We start from the raw sequence: 17346 nt of genomic DNA on the forward strand, positions 1-17346 counted from the left end.
GAAGTGCAAGGACGCCGCGGTAGTTTCTCTGTACATACAGGACGGCAAATACGAATACAAAACATCTCATCCAAGAACGTGGGGCGTACGAACGACTCGTATGACCTACCAGTGGTATTCCAAGGTTGCTCTCCCCAAGCACAAAAAAAGGGGATGAACGCTGGGAAAATATTTTCGTCCAAGTTACTGGAAGTGTAATACTTTTATGTTGCGATTTTTTCAGTGCGTGCAAAGGAGGTTCCAATAAACCACGTTGTCAAAAATTTTGGTGATCTCAACTGCCCCTTAGTTGATATGCTGGGCGCACAAGGGTGTATGCCAGCTCAGCCAGCTGCATCCCCTCCTCAAATCTCTTAGCAAGCCCTATAGCGCTGTTTGAATGGGAGAGGATTGGGAAAGAGCTCCACAGCTTTACTGCGGTACAGTGTGGGAACAAACTACTTTGTTTGCTGCATATCCTGGTACGCACTGCAGGCGGTGGCGTAGCAATGGGGGGGAGGGAGGAGGGGGGGTTGTCATATACGTCAGAAGACACACGGAAATTGTTCATATCCTCGCCTTCCTCGACTAAACGCAGGGGGGGGGGGGTGACAGAAGACTTATGGGCCCCGGGTGCCAGACGACCTAGCTACGCCACTGACTGCAGGTGTCCCGTTGCTGCCATCATTGCTGTAAAAGCAAACAATTAAGCGTTAACGTACTTGGCATAACGCCGGAACATAACACAGCTTATGCCGTCGGACGAGCGCTATCCAGTCGGCTTGGAGTCGGTCGGCTTGGAAACCTGTAAAACTGTAAACCTGCAACTTCCTGAGTTGGTGTACGTGCTGTTGCAGCCCACTACACAGCAGCTCGGGTTGCACTCCGGCATTTCTCAGAAAAGGCAACAGCTACGCGCGAAACAGTGCACAGGCAGGCTTTCCGAACGCAGCGGGCCGGTCGTATCCTGCCGTTACCGCGCTCGCCGCCACGAGGGGCGCCCTAGTAGGCGCGGGAACTACGTTCGCAACCTGCCTATACTAGTGTACACCTACATTTAGATGGATGCTAAAGAATGTAGGAGCAGTCCAGATATGCCATTAGAAGCTATACAGCAGGGAAAAAGAATTATTTCTATAAAATCTTCAGTGTGTGCGACCCTTAATAGGTAGTTAACATAGAACCCACAGCATGGTTCATGAAACAGCACAGAGCATCTACATGTTACATAGCCTTACAATTAAAAATAAATGGGCAGCACAAACCAAGGTGGCAGCCACAGTCTCGTCGCCTACCGCTGCCTCGGCCGTCTCTAGTTCCTCCAAGCTGTTGGCAGGCAGCCGAGGAAGACTCACAGGCACCGTACGCTGGGCAGGTTGAGGCATGGTACGAGTCCTGTCAAGAGACTCAATTTCATGTAGCCTCTCAGACATGACATGTAGCCTCGTGCCTCAGCTGCTGCAGCTCATGATGCAGCTCTCTATTTTGCTGCCTCACCTCTAGCTGCACCCGCAGCACCCGCAGCATCACCGCTGAAACACAAGAAGATTTATTTCATAGCAGAAGGAATGCATTTGTGGCGCATTTGATTGGTTGTTCCAGAGCACTCTGGTAAATGTAAAAGTACCAGGATTCGTACAGGTCTCGGCGACAAAAGTTCACAGGTATTCAAAGACTTTCAAGGCCAAGCCAAAGCCTTTTCAGGTTGCAGAACAGCATCACATGTGCCACTTTTTACTATAACACTTCCAAAACACTTTAGGTAGCTTTACTGCACCATAAATACAATAAGTTATATTCAAAATGTCCAGCCTTGATCACTCGCAACTTCCTTAGGTACTTCTAGCTTCTAACCGGGCGTGATAAAAGCACCATAAACATGGGATGGGAGCCAACACCAAGTGCCGGTGTCTTGCTCTTGCCCAGTGTGGGGTTTTCCCGTTCTATGCAGGTCATACGAAACGAAATGCCCGAGCACTCGCGGCGGTTTCAGCTTTTTATGCTATTGTTTTTAACGTGGGAAGTTTGCCAGGTCCACATTGATTCACCATAGAAAGTGAGTCGCATAATCCATTTTTGATTGTATCACTCATGAAATTCAAAGGCTTTTCAAGGGCCTTGAAAACACATCTGAATTTCAAAGGCTTCAAGGACCTGTGCAAATGCTAAACTGTAGGTGTGAATCTGTTTGAAGATGTCATAAAAATAAGTAGGACCAATAAGAATAAGGCTTTGTTCTTGCTTTTCATGAGAATAGTGAAGTAGTTGCTCTTTTCCACAAGTTACATTATCAAAGTGCTTTGAAAAAACGAGTTCTATGTGCTTGACCTACAGTCAAAAATTCTATTGTTATAAACTGAAGGTATGAAGGGAGAAAATTTAGATATAAAGTAGTAAAGCAACAGAGCAAAGTACTGAGACAGCTGGTGAACTAAAGCACAAGTAAACATACTAACAAGATGCATACACAAGACTAAGCGTGCAGCTGTATGCATCATAGTATGCCGAGGTAAACTGCTACGTGTTTAGATGTGCCAGGTTGTTTTTTTTTATGCTAAAATTTCTGGCCTGTTGCATAAAGTAACGACATCTCAAAGGCCGTGAACTACATTTTATTGCATTATAAAAATGCGTTTGAAGTTAAAATAAACTATTTCAGAAATACTTTGCCGTAAGAAGTACAATACATTCAGCAGAAGCAATCAAAGATCGCCCTGATCCCCTCCGCGGGGCTCCTGGTCCTTCAATGCCTTTGCACTGCGAAAGCTACGGCATAGCGGGGCATACCTACAACCCTCCATGTATTAAATGTCACCGTGGTGGACAGTTTAACTTTGAATTTGTGTGCTCACGAAGATACCACTACTTCCGATTTTGGCACCTACAATGCACCAAAACTCTGAGGCTGTTCCTAAACTTACAGTGGAGTACAGTGTCGCATACCTTTGCTCTCCTAGTCTACCAGATAGCTACATGCAGCTTTGACACACAAAGCAACAAGCCACATTTTTTTCACACTTATTATGGCAATGGTACAATTTCTGACAAGTGAACGAAACATTGTATTTATGTTCACTCATAAAGAGCTCCGGCCATGATCGTGGCACACCTCAAAGATATGCAACTTCGGAAGCAGACGACCTGTTCCAGTAGGATATTTGCATTTAGGCAGGCATTTGTGAAATGTGCGGGCATTTGCGCCTTGAATATCTCGCTGCCTAGGCACTAAGGAGAAGTTTCTTTGCTTGTGTTGTATGCATATGTCCCTGGGCGTGGCTGCATTGTCGAGTGGGGTCAAGTTTACGCCCGGATGCTGGCGCGGTGAAACAGGTGACGCAGTGGGTACCAATGCCCAATTTGAAGATCACTGTGCCGGACAACTCTCTTGTGCTTGCAGTGCTCATGCTGAGTCGGTCGTGCTGGATGATATCTTCCTCGCGCCAGCCTTCAATATAATATCACCGATTTTCCCAGGGGAGAAGTAGGGACCATGTAGTAGAGGCCGGGCCGCATATAATGCGGCCCGGCCTCATAAAATTTAGAAGGCACAGTGCCTAAACCTCACGGCATGACATCAAAGCGAAGCCTGTGGTGTTTCAGGCAGTAGCGTCCATCCGCAGTTGCTAAGGTGCCGTGTGCTTATTTCACTCAAAGAGGAGGATCATTAAAAAATGCGGCTGAAATGTCACGGAGAGCAGCATATGAAAAGCCTGCAAGCCTCTAGTAGGGGCTGTAGCCTCTACTACAGCGCCTACTGCTCCCCAAGAAAAATCAGTGTTTTGTTTTTGTTTTTTAGCATAGAGCACCGCAAGGCACCAAAAAGGTATAATCCAGCATGACTGACTTGGCACCAACGCTGCATCCGCGAGAAAAGCGTCTGATGTACCTTTAGACACAGTGATCACCAAATAGGGCATCCGTTCCCACTGCATACCTGCTTTACAATGCTGGCAGCCAGTGTCGGAGCTTAACCTCAACCCCACTCCACAATGCCGCCACACCTAGGGACAAATGCGTACAAGGCGAGCATAGAAACGTCTCTGTAGTACCTAAGCAAAGTGACATATTCAAGGAGCAAAAGTCCCAAGATTTTCTCTCTTGCTCCTGCTCTTACTCGCAACTACACAGAAACGTCAGGTGCCTCAGGAAATGGCACACCCTGCTGTGGTTACTAGCGATTGTAAAGATTCTAAAGACACTGCCCGGAAACCACTCAGGGCACCTCAGCAAGCCACAATGAGCTCAGCGAGCAGGCTTATCGCAGTGAGTGCGGTATCAATGTTCCATAGCAGATACAGCTACATGCAACTGTATTGCTTTTGCTCTGGCGCACGACAGGACTGGAGTGTGCGCTTATGCTCAATTCTGGCCATGCTAAGTGGTCTGGATCGGCTTTGAATTGCACCAGCTTGTCCTACGGATATAGTAGCCACATCCAAATGCTGCATTTAGAGTAACTGTCAACAGTTTCATAAGTCTATCGATTCATCTATACATGAGCAGCCAGGGGTGAGAGTGAGCTAGCATGTGAACATGTCTCACCTTATGTCGAGTGTGGTTCAAGGCTAGTCAAATGTTCTCGAAATGAATCGAAATTAGCGAGAGCTGACGGATACAATACCAATAAACAGTGTGGCTAGACAATACTTGGGCTTCTCCTAGAGGTAATCACATTTTATAAAAATTCTAAATGCAGATTTTTCCTAACCACACCACAGGCTTAGTGAAAAACGCCTTCTGCAGATAGCACATGCTACTGTACCTCAGCCAAATTTTGCACTTGTGTGCAGCACGTACAGCTCAGAAGTGGAGTGCGGAGTCATCTTTTTCTCAAACCTTTTCAACAGAGGCCTTCTCCTCAACCTCTTGGGGCGGCTGGCAACTGCCCCTTGACGTCAATGCGCACATTCCCAGACAGCGCTGCCATTGGCCCATAGCCAACACCAATGAAAAATATTGTGCACTTCTTCCTTGCTGTTACTGGGTATATTTATAGACACAGTTTACTAAACAGGCTCAAATAAGTGAAAATCTGCACTTCCAGGAGAAGCCAACTATTGTCTGCTGATGCTCAGCTGCACCCACCCACATAGAAATGAAATTTTGGCCACTGCTTATCAGTGTTGTAGCAGTAGGGCCTAGCTAGTTTCGATCACTTTTGAACACTAAACTAGCCTCGAACCACACATAATTCGAACACAGCCTTGAACCACGCATACACAAGCCCCACTTCGCATGGAATGGCAGTTAGCATCCACAGTGGACACACACCACTGCACACCTAGGCTGGGCTAACATTGCTTCCAGCCAGTCCTGGCTAGACACCTTGACAGATATCGCTTCGTAATGAACTTTTGCTAAAGCTTTTAAATGCACAGTTTGGATTTGTGTACTATCACTGCAGCACAGCAAGTCCGCGTCACATAGCATGGTCAGACTGGAGCGCAAGAGTGAATGTGCAATCCAATCCTGCCATGCATATAGCAAGTGATCTACACTTGCATGTGGTTGTCTGTTGCCTAGTCTACAAACTGTGAGAAAACTCTCCCTGCTAGCTACATGTACCACCATGCAACTTTTTCTGTTCCCCATATGCAAACTGGTGCTCAGGAGTTTCGGGGACAGGACTACAATTCAATAGGAAAGGACATTGCTGCTGGAGGGCTTAACTGAAGGACTTCCTAGAGGGCTTTCAGCAATAGGAAGAGAGGTGGAACCAAGCTATTGTGTCTAATGGGGAGTACTTTGAAGGTTAGCGAAATTATTTCTTTAAAACATACGTCATCATTTTTGCTTAAGCATCGAATGGTTGGAAAACATCTGCCTGTAGAAACTTTGCACCATACCTATGGCGCTTATTTAAGATAGCCATAGAACACATTGTGCTCTTCTTAAAATACGATGCAGGAGAGACATTTCTAATAACATCGTGATTTCAAAGCCTAAAGCTTTCTGCTGCAGAAAGATATAGATAACATTTGGTCAATAATATCTGAATTGACCCCCTCCTTCGCTCCTCCCCCTCCCCTGATGGATCCACTTCCTGGGGGCAGCAACCTTTTATGGTAAATGTTTTAACAACAACATTTGTGTCATACCTTAAGGTGCGAAGAATGCATCGTCGGATAACAGCAACCTCGAAATTAATCAACTTTCATAGGCCATGTAAAGATATAAGGAGACTCACGCATCATCTCCTCAGGGCCTCCGTATGCAAGTGGCTCCAGGGATGTGCCAGTGATGCTCTCATGAGCTGGTGCAGCTAGTGAAGAGCAACAACAATCCACAATTAGTGCCAGAATAATAGAGCAACAAACTGCTATTTTTCATAGACCATTATATAAACAAGAAGACCCCAGCCCATGATTTGCTGCAAGAAACCTTGTGGGCACACATTTCCTTCATTTCTATATTGCCTAAATATTGTACAATTACAGACATTCTGCTTAGTTCTGGCATAATGTGTGCATAGCGTAGCAGCCCTTGCATCCCTAGTGTAGTAATCATCGTAACCAGCTTGAAATATACTAGAAGTGCTATTTCCATCCTTGAAGGTCTTGCGTAAGCATCGCAGTGACCGAGTGCAGACAGGAAACGCCATGCACACATAGGAAAGTGGGCATACACAGTGGTGCTTTCATGAAGTTCTTGATTTGGTGTGTCCAAATTTTCCACGAAATGGAACATTGAGAACGCCAACTGCCCTAGATATAGCATTGCACACAATATGGTGCAATATCAAAATAAAGTTGCTCGATAACTTCCGAGTTTCGTATAGCGATCTGGTGGAGTTACAAAAACGGGACTCAAGGTGGGCCATCATCAGCACAATGTACAATAAAGCCGAAAAGGCATGCAAAAAAGTTTGTTTTTGGGGACACTGTTTTTAAATGCACTATTAAAATCACTTTTCAAACTTGTCTGTGACAAAGGATGAGGGCTTAGCATGCAATGGGCCATTTTATAGATTAGAGAGATTTTAAGAGGTTCCTACAAACTTCTTGCGAACTTTTAAAGGTTGCCTTCCTGGAAGAGCTCTAGGCATTTGTAAGCACATAGCCCGTTTGATAGCTACATTTAAAGGGGCCCTGGAGAACCTTTTTCGAGATCTGAGAAACAAATTCTGCCGATGAGTTCAGCATTTTTCAAGGAATACAACTAAAAACTTTTTTTTAAAAAAAGGCCTCGTATACGCAAAGGAATTAGGAGCATAATATATATGTTCTTTATTACCCCTCAATTCAATGGTTCTCTCCAGCAGGGGCAGTGCCAGTAACAATGACAGGTCTATCACACACCTTTACTTTTCCAAAGTAATTTATGGTAACTTCTTAAAATGGGCCTCAGACAAAAAATTTGAGTGATAAAGGAGAGGTGATGCATTAACAATTGTCGGTTTTGATTTCCTAATAATCTGTAATGAATCTGGCAGGGTGTGAACAAAAGTAATTCATCAAAAAATTTCCCAATGACCATTCGCTATGGGCTGGTACCATATAATGTCAACTGGAAGCTGGCCACCACTTAAAAAAAAATGGAGAGCAGAAGCCTACTGGAAAGTTGACGGTACAGACTGTTTGTTAGCTCCATCTGCTACATGCAGAATGTTTGCTTGGTAAGATCAACAGGTGGTTCAGTACTGCTTTAGAGCATTAAAATAGCAAGAGAGTTTCAGTGTCATCTGCTTTTATATTTGTAGCTCAGATAAGCCAAAACAAATGCCGACATGTGCATATTGGTCTGCACAGCAACAGAGTGACAAGCTTTGCAGCCACAGGCAAAATGAAGGTTGTACTGCAGCAGACTTCCATTAAGTCAACTCCAGTGTATTAGATCCCAACCAAAGGTTGTGGCTGAAGCCCATACACTTCCATGGGACAAAGTTTTTTTGTTATTCAGATCCTAAAGTTCAACTTAGTCGGAGAATTCATACTTGGCTGGTCATCACAGACGTGTTAGACCCTAATGGTGACTGCAGTTTCAAGAACCCTAATAAAAGACCAGAGTTCTTCAATTAAACACATTGCATAGTTATTTTGTAAAAAGCTTACAGGGCGGTGCAGGCAGGTCCAGTCGAGGTGAAGCTGCATCGTCGTCGTCATCACCATGGCAAGCATCATTGCCTGAAGATTTATGCATGTACATTCATTTTTGAGGCACTATACAGGGTGTTTCACATAACCTCAGCCAAACTTTGAAAATATGCGGAACTTTGAAATATGCCATCGCTAGGAGCTGCTCAGATTATTTTTGCATTCTGCTAAAACACAGTCTTAATTAACTTTCCAATATTATAGCTAAATGAAAAGTGTCAAGGAGGAAATTGTAGAGCAACATGAGAAACTCCCGATACAGCTTTGTGTTGCTCAATACATGCTACATAAAAGTGTTTTTCCGAGAGTGAAAGAAGCCCGCAAATACATGCAAAATTGCCACACGACTGGCTGCTCAAGGCACTTTGCGTATATTCACAGGCTTCATTCATAGTTCGAAAAACAATTTTATGTAGCACGTATGGAGCAACAGGAAGCAGTATCGGGAATTTTTCATGTTCTACAATGTTGTCATTGGCACTTTTCATCTACTTTGAGAGGATGATTAATTACGACTAATTATGTATTTAGAGAGAATGTAAAAAAATCTTAGTATCACCAAGTGACGGCAAAAAACATTAGCTTGGTTTGGTCCAGCTACATTGCATTTGCATATTTTTAACCCTTTCAGTGTCGTGTTTTTTCGTATGTAACGCACTCCCAGTGCCCTTTTTGCTTTCTTGGCTGTTATAAAATGAACACAGCGGTTTAATGTTGGTTGTGCAGAAATTGAATATGGACAAAGATGATGGCAAATGTTCTCTTGGTGTGGTCTTCACACTCCTATCTGACAAAAGGAATGTCAAAAAGAAACTCAACAGAACCGAAACACGGAGACGTACCTGCACGTCAGTAGCATTGAAAGGGTTAAAGTTTGGCTCAAGTTACGTGGAACACTGTATACTAAATTAACAATTCAGAACTTTTCAAGGCAAAGGTAGTAGTGAAAGAAAAAGTGGGCTGCTTAAATAGGATGAAGCTAAAAAAAAAGGGGGGGGGGACAGAAAATCCATACAGCTTCCTTGAAGAAAAAGAAAGTACTGCAGTAAAAGAAAGATCATTTTGGTTCATGTACCCAACAATACACCACCAATTTGGGGGACAATTATACAGCTACCCAAGAGGCAAGCACATGGCAACACAAGGTTAAATTAATCTGGAAGTTGCTGTACTGTATCCTGCTAACATTTATTGCATCCACTTTGACTTGCCAGCTCTGCCTGATGCCCCCCACATCTGCTAGCTTCCTGGTCAGCCCAGTCAGCAAAGCGACTGCTCTGTAACTGTAACCTTGATCTAAATTTGCCTTCCCCTCTCCCATAAGCACAAGCATTAAAAAAACAAGAAGAAAACAAGCACTTGCCCGACTGCTCTGTGGTATCGACACCAGACAGAGACTCTGCCTTCTTCAACCCCCTTGAGGCCTTGTCATAAGTGCCTTTGAAATATTTCAATACAGATTATAACAGGCACTAGAACAAGCAAGCTGCTAAGCTGTGCAGGCAACATTCTGCAACAGACAAATGTCATGAACAAGAAATTTGTGACCGCTAAAAATGCCCACAGCAAACTGCACAGACATTGTGCACAAGTTTGCACAGCTATGATGACATCAAAGTATCAGTGGTGAAGAACTGAAGAGAGACACTAAAGGATTAGTTTGCCTTTCTTTTTTATTCGTTGCAAGTTTTCAGTTACACAGTGCCCACATCCAATGTTACGACACATCAGACTGCCATGCCCCTGAGAATATCTTAATAAAGAAAGAGCCAGTTATTACAAGTCCCTTTCACAATGCAAAAATGCAGATTGCATTTGCTATAACTTAGAATGGAAACATTCAAATGGCAAAGGCGTGCAAGCCTCTAGGTGCACTGTTTATAAATTTAGATGTTCAACAAGCTATTGAAATTTCTAAGGTAGTTTTACACCTGAAACCTATTGGTCGAAAAATGACAAGAGTGAGTGGACTGTACAAAAAGTGCGCTGTTAATATTCAAGCCATTGCTAATTATAAGGCTACAGGCACTGCAAGCTAGGCAGGAGAAAATTGTTCATAAGACGATACCACAAAGGCTTGTTTAATTTTCTGGACATGCAACAACGGCGCTTGCTAACAATAATTACGACTATTTTATTTATTATATATTTATTATTTATATGACTTCATCATGCATAAACCTTACAAACAAATTTTAAGGGGGGCACGACAGAACTGTGTTCGTCCCAGCCACCGTGGTCTTAAAGGGAGACTAAAAAGAAAAATTATTTCTTCAGCATCAGTAAATTGCTCATCAGCATACACAAAGAAAAGTACATGTTCTTCAGAGTCCAGTTGAACTAGTATTCATAACGCCCAACATCCAAGTAGCAAAGCTAAGCAACGAGACAATGTTTTATTTGTCCTAATTGTCAAGATGTCAATTTGGTAAATGCCATCAGAACAGGCTGTTTCCAGCAAGGAACGCATTATGCGCTTATTCTTTCCAGCAATGAACGCCCCCCCCCCCCACTCCCCCAGAATATATGAAAAAGGTAATGTGCATGCATTTGCAGGGCCATGAAACTGTCTTGAGTAAGCAAGCTGTCAATGTTCTCCCTTCTGTTGCTTCCAAGCTCGGATATTTATTTATAACACAAATATTCTTTCCACAATGCACGAACAGCTCCCAGATATTATTAAATACCAATACAAAAGAAATCCACAACTCTGAGTGGTGGGCCTGCGACGAAGAGTTTACTGTTCTGCTGAGACTGTTGGATGGCACTGCAACTTTTTGAACATGGGTGCGCAGACACATGGTATGAACTGGGGAGGAAGAGTAAACTTGTGACACAGGCGCGGATGGTAATGTAAATGATAAAAAAGCACTGTGCGATACATTTTGCAGCGACCAGCAAGAGACGGTAGAGTACAAACAGTATCGTTCTATATCATTTTAATTGCATGCGATGAACTTTCCTGAAATGAATCCCATATTGATGCAGCACATTCAAGCATTGATCTAATTAATTAGTTATATAAGAGATGCTTCAATGAAGAACGATATGGAAAAACTGCGACGAACATATCCAAGCAAACGGTTTGTCATTTACAATGTATGCTATGTGCACATCCCAAGTTAAGTTAGCGGTGATATGCGCGCCAAGATGTTTATACGAAGATGGATGTTCCTGCAATAAGTTATTTAGAAGATAAACAAGCATTGTGTTAGTAGATCTAGACACACACAAATTTACACTTAGTAAGGTCTAATTCCAGTATGTCAAAAATTTAGAACTGTGTCACCTATTACAAGATCATTTAACTCTTATATTTAATCTCACATGTCCAAAGTAATACCAAAAAATACTAAATCAAGCAAAAGGCAGAATATGTTATCAATGTAGTCACTTACTGCACCTCGCCATGACAACAACGGGATATGTACCCCATCTTGGTTTTCTATCATGCTCTTTACTTCTGACCCCTTGACACATTGGGGCCAGAAGCAAAGGTCTTCATATTGAGCAAGCCACGATGTTGGCACGAGTGCCAAGCTGTCATTTTCTTCCGGAAATTTCACCACCCTATATGGTTTCGGCATCCTGTATAGACAAAGCAGTTGAATAAGTGGCCAGAAGGTTGTACCGATTTCATTCACTCATAAAGCACTGTGCGAGTCAAAATACAGGCCAAGAATGCTGCTGCAATAACACTCGGGCTAGAACTTTTCAGTAAGAATTCAATGAGATGAAGAACCGAGGGGACCAATCTTTTGTTACAACTATACGAAGCCAACAGACAATAAAGGAAAGAAATGGAAAGAAAGGAAGAAAGCATAAAAGTAATGGTGAATTTTAATTTAAATGTAGAAATTATAAGGAAAAGGGAAATGAGCATGGACAAGAAGGCAACTGGACAGTGTTGCAAACAAACCCACCAACTCCCACATACACTGCTGTAACATTTGCGCTGTGGCAATTATCCTCCCATCCACTTGTTTTGCTGTTTGCTCTTGTGTACAAAATCTGGCAATGGAGTTTTAGCCAGCACCATTTCAGGTCATGGTAGCAGACAAAGCATATGCTGTTTTAACCACAGGAACCATTTAGTAAAAAAAACTTAGGAGCAGGCACCTGGTAATGCAGATGTGGTTTCGGCTGCCATCAGCAGCAAGTTGCCTTTTCATAAACAATAATTTCTCATTATACTTATTCATCTAAAGTAAAACAAGAGCCATTTGTCTGTTGGCTTCATTATGTTCTGCGAGGAAACAGACCATGTAGGTATCAGTCATGGGAGCAATATTTGTAAAAGAGGTGCTTCTTAATCCCTCGCTGGAGAAATAGTGAATTGACATCTCTATATATCAACCCATGAGTCCCTAGAGAAATCCCCTGTACTGCGGACCCCTTACCCCGAGCGAGTCCTCAAAGTAGACATAACACACTCCCAACTTCATATACATTGAAGTTGATAAGTACCTTCACAGCAGCAGAAAATTACTGGGCAACGATAGAATGCAAACCAGGCTTGCCTCGGGCTAGAAGATGGTGCAACACCTTATCCTGAACACAATAGGCAAGTTGAATCGGAAGGCAGCTGCACTAAAATGCTGTTCTCAGAACAAAATAAGCCTGTTAACTGACCCATCTCTGCATTTCTTTTATGAAAGAATGACAGAATGCACCATTGTCTGCATAAGCAGATCCCTCTATTGAACTGTGACTTATTCAAGATCTGAAATGCTTTGTTATGCATGTTAACAAGCCATAGTATGACAGATAATCCTTGTCACTCTGACAGACAAGTACAGCCAAGCTAGATCTGCAACAGAATCCAATTTCTGAATTAGACTTTGGGAAAAAGTAAATTAAATTCAGAAGTCAGGCTCTAATTGCAGAACAATGGCCAGCACCTCATTTCAACACCCCAGACACTTGATGCAGAAATCTATTGTGCTAATGAGCTTTTGGTGGTGAAAGCTTTTGTTTTGCAGGAAAGCGAAGTTGCCAGTTTTGCAAAGTGTTCATGGTGTATTATCCACATTCCGCGAACTTGTCTTTCAAATGGATTTCTACTGTATGTCCCATACTTGTAATGAAATGTAACAGTGAATGCAATGAAAAGACATGTCGGGTTTGTAAAGGACGGAAATCGCCTGTGGGGAAGCGCGATTGTCCCGAAAAAGAAATTGGTGTGCAAATTGGGTACAGAACCACTTCTACTGATGTAAGCCACCTTATAAACTTGCTGCGAAGCGGGCTGACACTACTGCAAATTATGTCGCAATTTCTGCCTAAGGATGCTGGCAAGACATCACCACCTTGTCTAGCGTGCCAGTGTTCGCATACAATTGCCACGAGTATAAGGAGCCATTCTACGCCTAGTCTCCATGTAGAGTACGGGGCACGCTGGAATTTTGATAATTTTTTTTTCTATGCAGTGAATCTGTTTTAGAGGTTTTGCTAAAGGGTCCATTGGATTCCACAAACCGTCCGCTATTTTCAAGCGCCGTTTGATTAACATAATCGAACCACGGCACAAGGCCGGAGGTTTCTGTGCAAGCATGCGAAATCGGCCGTTTTATTAGGCACGTATCCTTTTGCACGACGTACATTCTCGTCTCCCATGAAGAATAAAGCTAGCGGAAGCTGGTGAACACGTTTGCTCTAAGTTGTGAACAACACGTGGCTGAAACATGTGTCTGAAGCGAAATGGTACATTCTCATCTCATTTTGTGGCACTAAACCATACCACTCGTACGGGACGGACAAAGATCCCTAAAGAAGACTTTTAGATTATTTTTCAGCTGCAATAATGTTCGCATAGAATTCACGCGGCTTATTTCTTTTTTTTAACCACCACCGCAGGAGCAGCGTCGGAATTTTTCGTGATACGACTCATTTATTTCCTGGCCGGCACGGTTGTGTGTGGATTCTGCTGCCCTAAAAGATGTCAGAGACGACATGTGGCCGGGTGACACTCGCAGATCCCTGACAGACCTCATTCAAGGTCTGGTGTAACTATTTTGCGCAAGTTGTGCATGAATTATACGCTTAGTGTCTTTCTGCGCTTCAAAAGAGCACTCTACTCAATGCCATTCCGGAGTATAACACATGTGCGCATAATCAGAGCTCATCTTGATATCACATAGTACGCGACCGATCACCTGGCCACACGTGCGCTCGCTGCATATTGGGCACGTGCCGTTAACTACGCACATACTCGCACACGACGTTGACCCGTAGATGAGAATGCATATAAGGTACAATCCCGACAAGAAAAACCTCGTACGAAAAAAAGAAAAAGAAATGCGTACTCACGTGCACGTTGGGAACAAGGAAGGCTACGGCAAGACTGTCGATGGCGATGGCGCGACGATGTCCAATGGAACGTATCCGGGACGATAGACGATAGGAGAGAAAACCGAGGAACCGACGTTCTTTTATAGCCCCGAAATTTTTTGGCTTCACTATGCGCCACCTCTCGAATTGCCAGTGCAAAAGTACATTATTACTTCATGAATTACGGCTCGTCATATGCAATGCAAACAAGCGCACCGGGAAGTGTGTTCGAGTCGCGCGGGTCGCAGCAGAATCAGAGAATGACAAAAACAAAAAAAGTGTAATGATCAATGTTTTAATCCGATCCACAATCCAGCTTTTCGTGGCGGCTTCGCTACGGTTCGTATGTGATGTAGGTGAATCGAACGCACCTAAGGTACGTTCGATTCACCTGCACCAGTTCGCGAAGTGCTGCACCTCGCCATTCGTAACAAAAGGTGCAGAAAAAGCGCAGAGCTGATTCGCGATTATTTTGCGCCCTCTCTACGCTCTCTATTGTCGGCTCCGGCTTGGTGCAGACCACAGCCTATTCTTACACCGTGGTGCAGACGTACAGGTGGTGGTATACGAACTTAATTTAGCAGACGTACAGGTGCGAAGCAGCGGCGTAGCAGACGACATGGCCCATATGCGCAAGCGCCGTTAAAGGGAAGCTGAAGAGTCTGTCGAATTCAATAAGAAGCTCATATACGGATGCGGGAACCTTATAAACCATGTAGGTCAAATTTGGGTTTTTTTTTCGAATAGGAGCGACGTAATCGTCGGTGGAAAGTGCGCTGTAGCTCCGCCCCCCGTCGAATGCCGCGCGCTGCTGCTGACGCTGACGATGCGAGCGGAGACCGGAAACCGCGGTGTTGTGACGTCAACTTTAGTGTTTTGCTCCTTCGCAGCCTGCGTGACCGTGCCTGACCGTGCTTGTTTCTGCGTGCGTGCCGTCGCAATCTGCTTCGATCGACCCCGCATTTCTTTGTTGGTGCGTCTGTGTGTATGTAGCGTGGTGGTCAACGTGCGCAGCATCAACTGATGTGGTGGGCCGATCATGCCGTCTTTCTGTGCAGCCTACGGTTGCACGAACACCAGCGGCCGCGACGATGTTGTCTTCCATTGCTTCCCGCAAAGAAGCTTTTAAGGAAGTGGGAGGCTGCTGTAAAGCGAAAGAATTTCAAGCCCTCAAGAACAACACTGCTGTGCTCCAATCACTTCCGTGACGACGATTATCACCAGAATTTCCACTAGCAGGCTTTCTAAACGCAGCGCGAAAAGATCGGAGCAACGAAAACAAAGACGGCACGAGTGCGGACTGACTGATGATAACTGGTGTTGGAAGGCCTTATGAATACACGAACTCGCCCAAACCTGGATTTTGATTTACTGCGAGCTCCTTCATGTTAGCACGCTGAACGGAAGGTGCATGTTTATTTCCCGCCCTCGACGCAGGTTTCGTCGCAAAGCGCCGCGAATTTTCTATGTGCACGTGTGTTGTAAAACAGCCTGCACGCAGCTACCATAACACAGTGCAAATGTAGAGTTTGTATGTGCTGGAAAGCCGGCGCACGCCAGGACGCTACGCTCCCCCCGTCTCTCGCGCACAGCGAGAAACCGACCGTCTTACGTAGCCGACGGAATTCGCCGCCTTTACGACTTCGGTTACGAGTAGTGTGCCGATGGCGCACAGATGAAGGTCACTACACGTACTGCATGAACCGGGAAGCTTTTCACGCGTTTGAACCGTCTTTATAGGTCGCCGACAGCTTTGGACAGCGCACAAATGCCGACGATCGCATCCCCGCTTACGTTCCACGAGGAGGCATGCAGGAACACAACACTGCAGTTGTTTGACCGGAAACGAGCTCACTTGATCGGCGAAAGATCGGCGAGTTCACTAGATCGCTTTGCAAAAAACATATTCACCAAAGAGCATTTCCAACACGAGGAGATCCCAAGACTTCGCTTTCGTTCTCGTCGAAAGCACTGCTCGCACCAGCATCGTTTGCTTCTTCGAGAGGCCGGCTCTTTGCAATCGGCTCGTACATGTAGGGAGCAACGCCTAACTCTTCAGAAAAACGCAGTCTCTCTAAATTTTCTATTACCTCTGAAATTTCTATTACGGCACCAAACTACCTGGCACCGCGCTTCATGTGGAGCGGCAGCGGCCGGTCGCTAAAGTTGACGTCACGGGTCGCCCGACCAATCACAGGCGGAAACGAGACGCGCGAGCTGGGCGTGTCCGCTGCTGCACTTTTCGTCGAAATAAAATATATTTGCGCTTTCTTTCGCTCAATTTCGATATGACATTCGAATTCGGAGGGTTGAAAACCATAATGTACACATGTTCACTCATTTTTTCTGGAAAACCTTTCAGCTTCCCTTTAAAAGCCCGCATCCGTGCATCTGCCGTGTCTACACAAGCGCGGGTGTATGAACGCCTCAGAAGCTGATCATACCAGAAGTTCAGGATCTTTCAAACTTACGCACTCTGTACACATTAGTCGGACAGAACGCCGGCACCACGTCTGCACCACGTCTGCACCTTGTCATTCGTTTCGAGTGTCGCGCTGTGCCTGCACCGCAGAAATGGAGCTCCGAACTTCTCGCGAATCGATGGAAACTGGTTCACAGTGGTGCGGGCGAATCAAACGGACCTTTAACACGAACGGACGAAGCTCGGTTCGATTCTGTTCGGCTCATGTGCTAGCTGCTCGGCTGCTCCTTGCTGTGACTGACTGACTGCCCCACTGCGCTGCTGCTGTGCACGCCTTCGCCTCGCTGTCGTTTCGCGTTTTTTGGCACGGGTTGCAGCGTTGCGGCTTGGGCTTCTGACTCGTCTCTTTCGCACACCATGACTTCCAAGTGGAGAAAATGTAGAGTCGTAAGAAAGGAATACGACAATATATTGAATGAACTAGGACTCGCGCGGCTTGTTGCTGGGCCTTCATCGGGTTCC

General features: G+C 44.7%; 1 long non-coding RNA gene across 1 annotated transcript; it reads right to left on the bottom strand.

The window, feature by feature from the left end:
- Window positions 1-1425: 1425 nt before the first annotated feature.
- Window positions 1426-8103, bottom strand: LOC135915761 (uncharacterized). Its single transcript, XR_010568734.2, has 3 exons — window positions 8031-8103; window positions 6167-6241; window positions 1426-1511 (listed from the first exon to the last, which is right to left on the bottom strand). It is a non-coding gene; the product is annotated as an uncharacterized lncRNA (long non-coding RNA).
- Window positions 8104-17346: the final 9243 nt, after the last annotated feature.

This window comes from Dermacentor albipictus, unplaced genomic scaffold (assembly GCF_038994185.2).
Source record: "Dermacentor albipictus isolate Rhodes 1998 colony unplaced genomic scaffold, USDA_Dalb.pri_finalv2 scaffold_22, whole genome shotgun sequence".
Lineage (NCBI taxonomy): Eukaryota > Metazoa > Arthropoda > Arachnida > Ixodida > Ixodidae > Dermacentor > Dermacentor albipictus.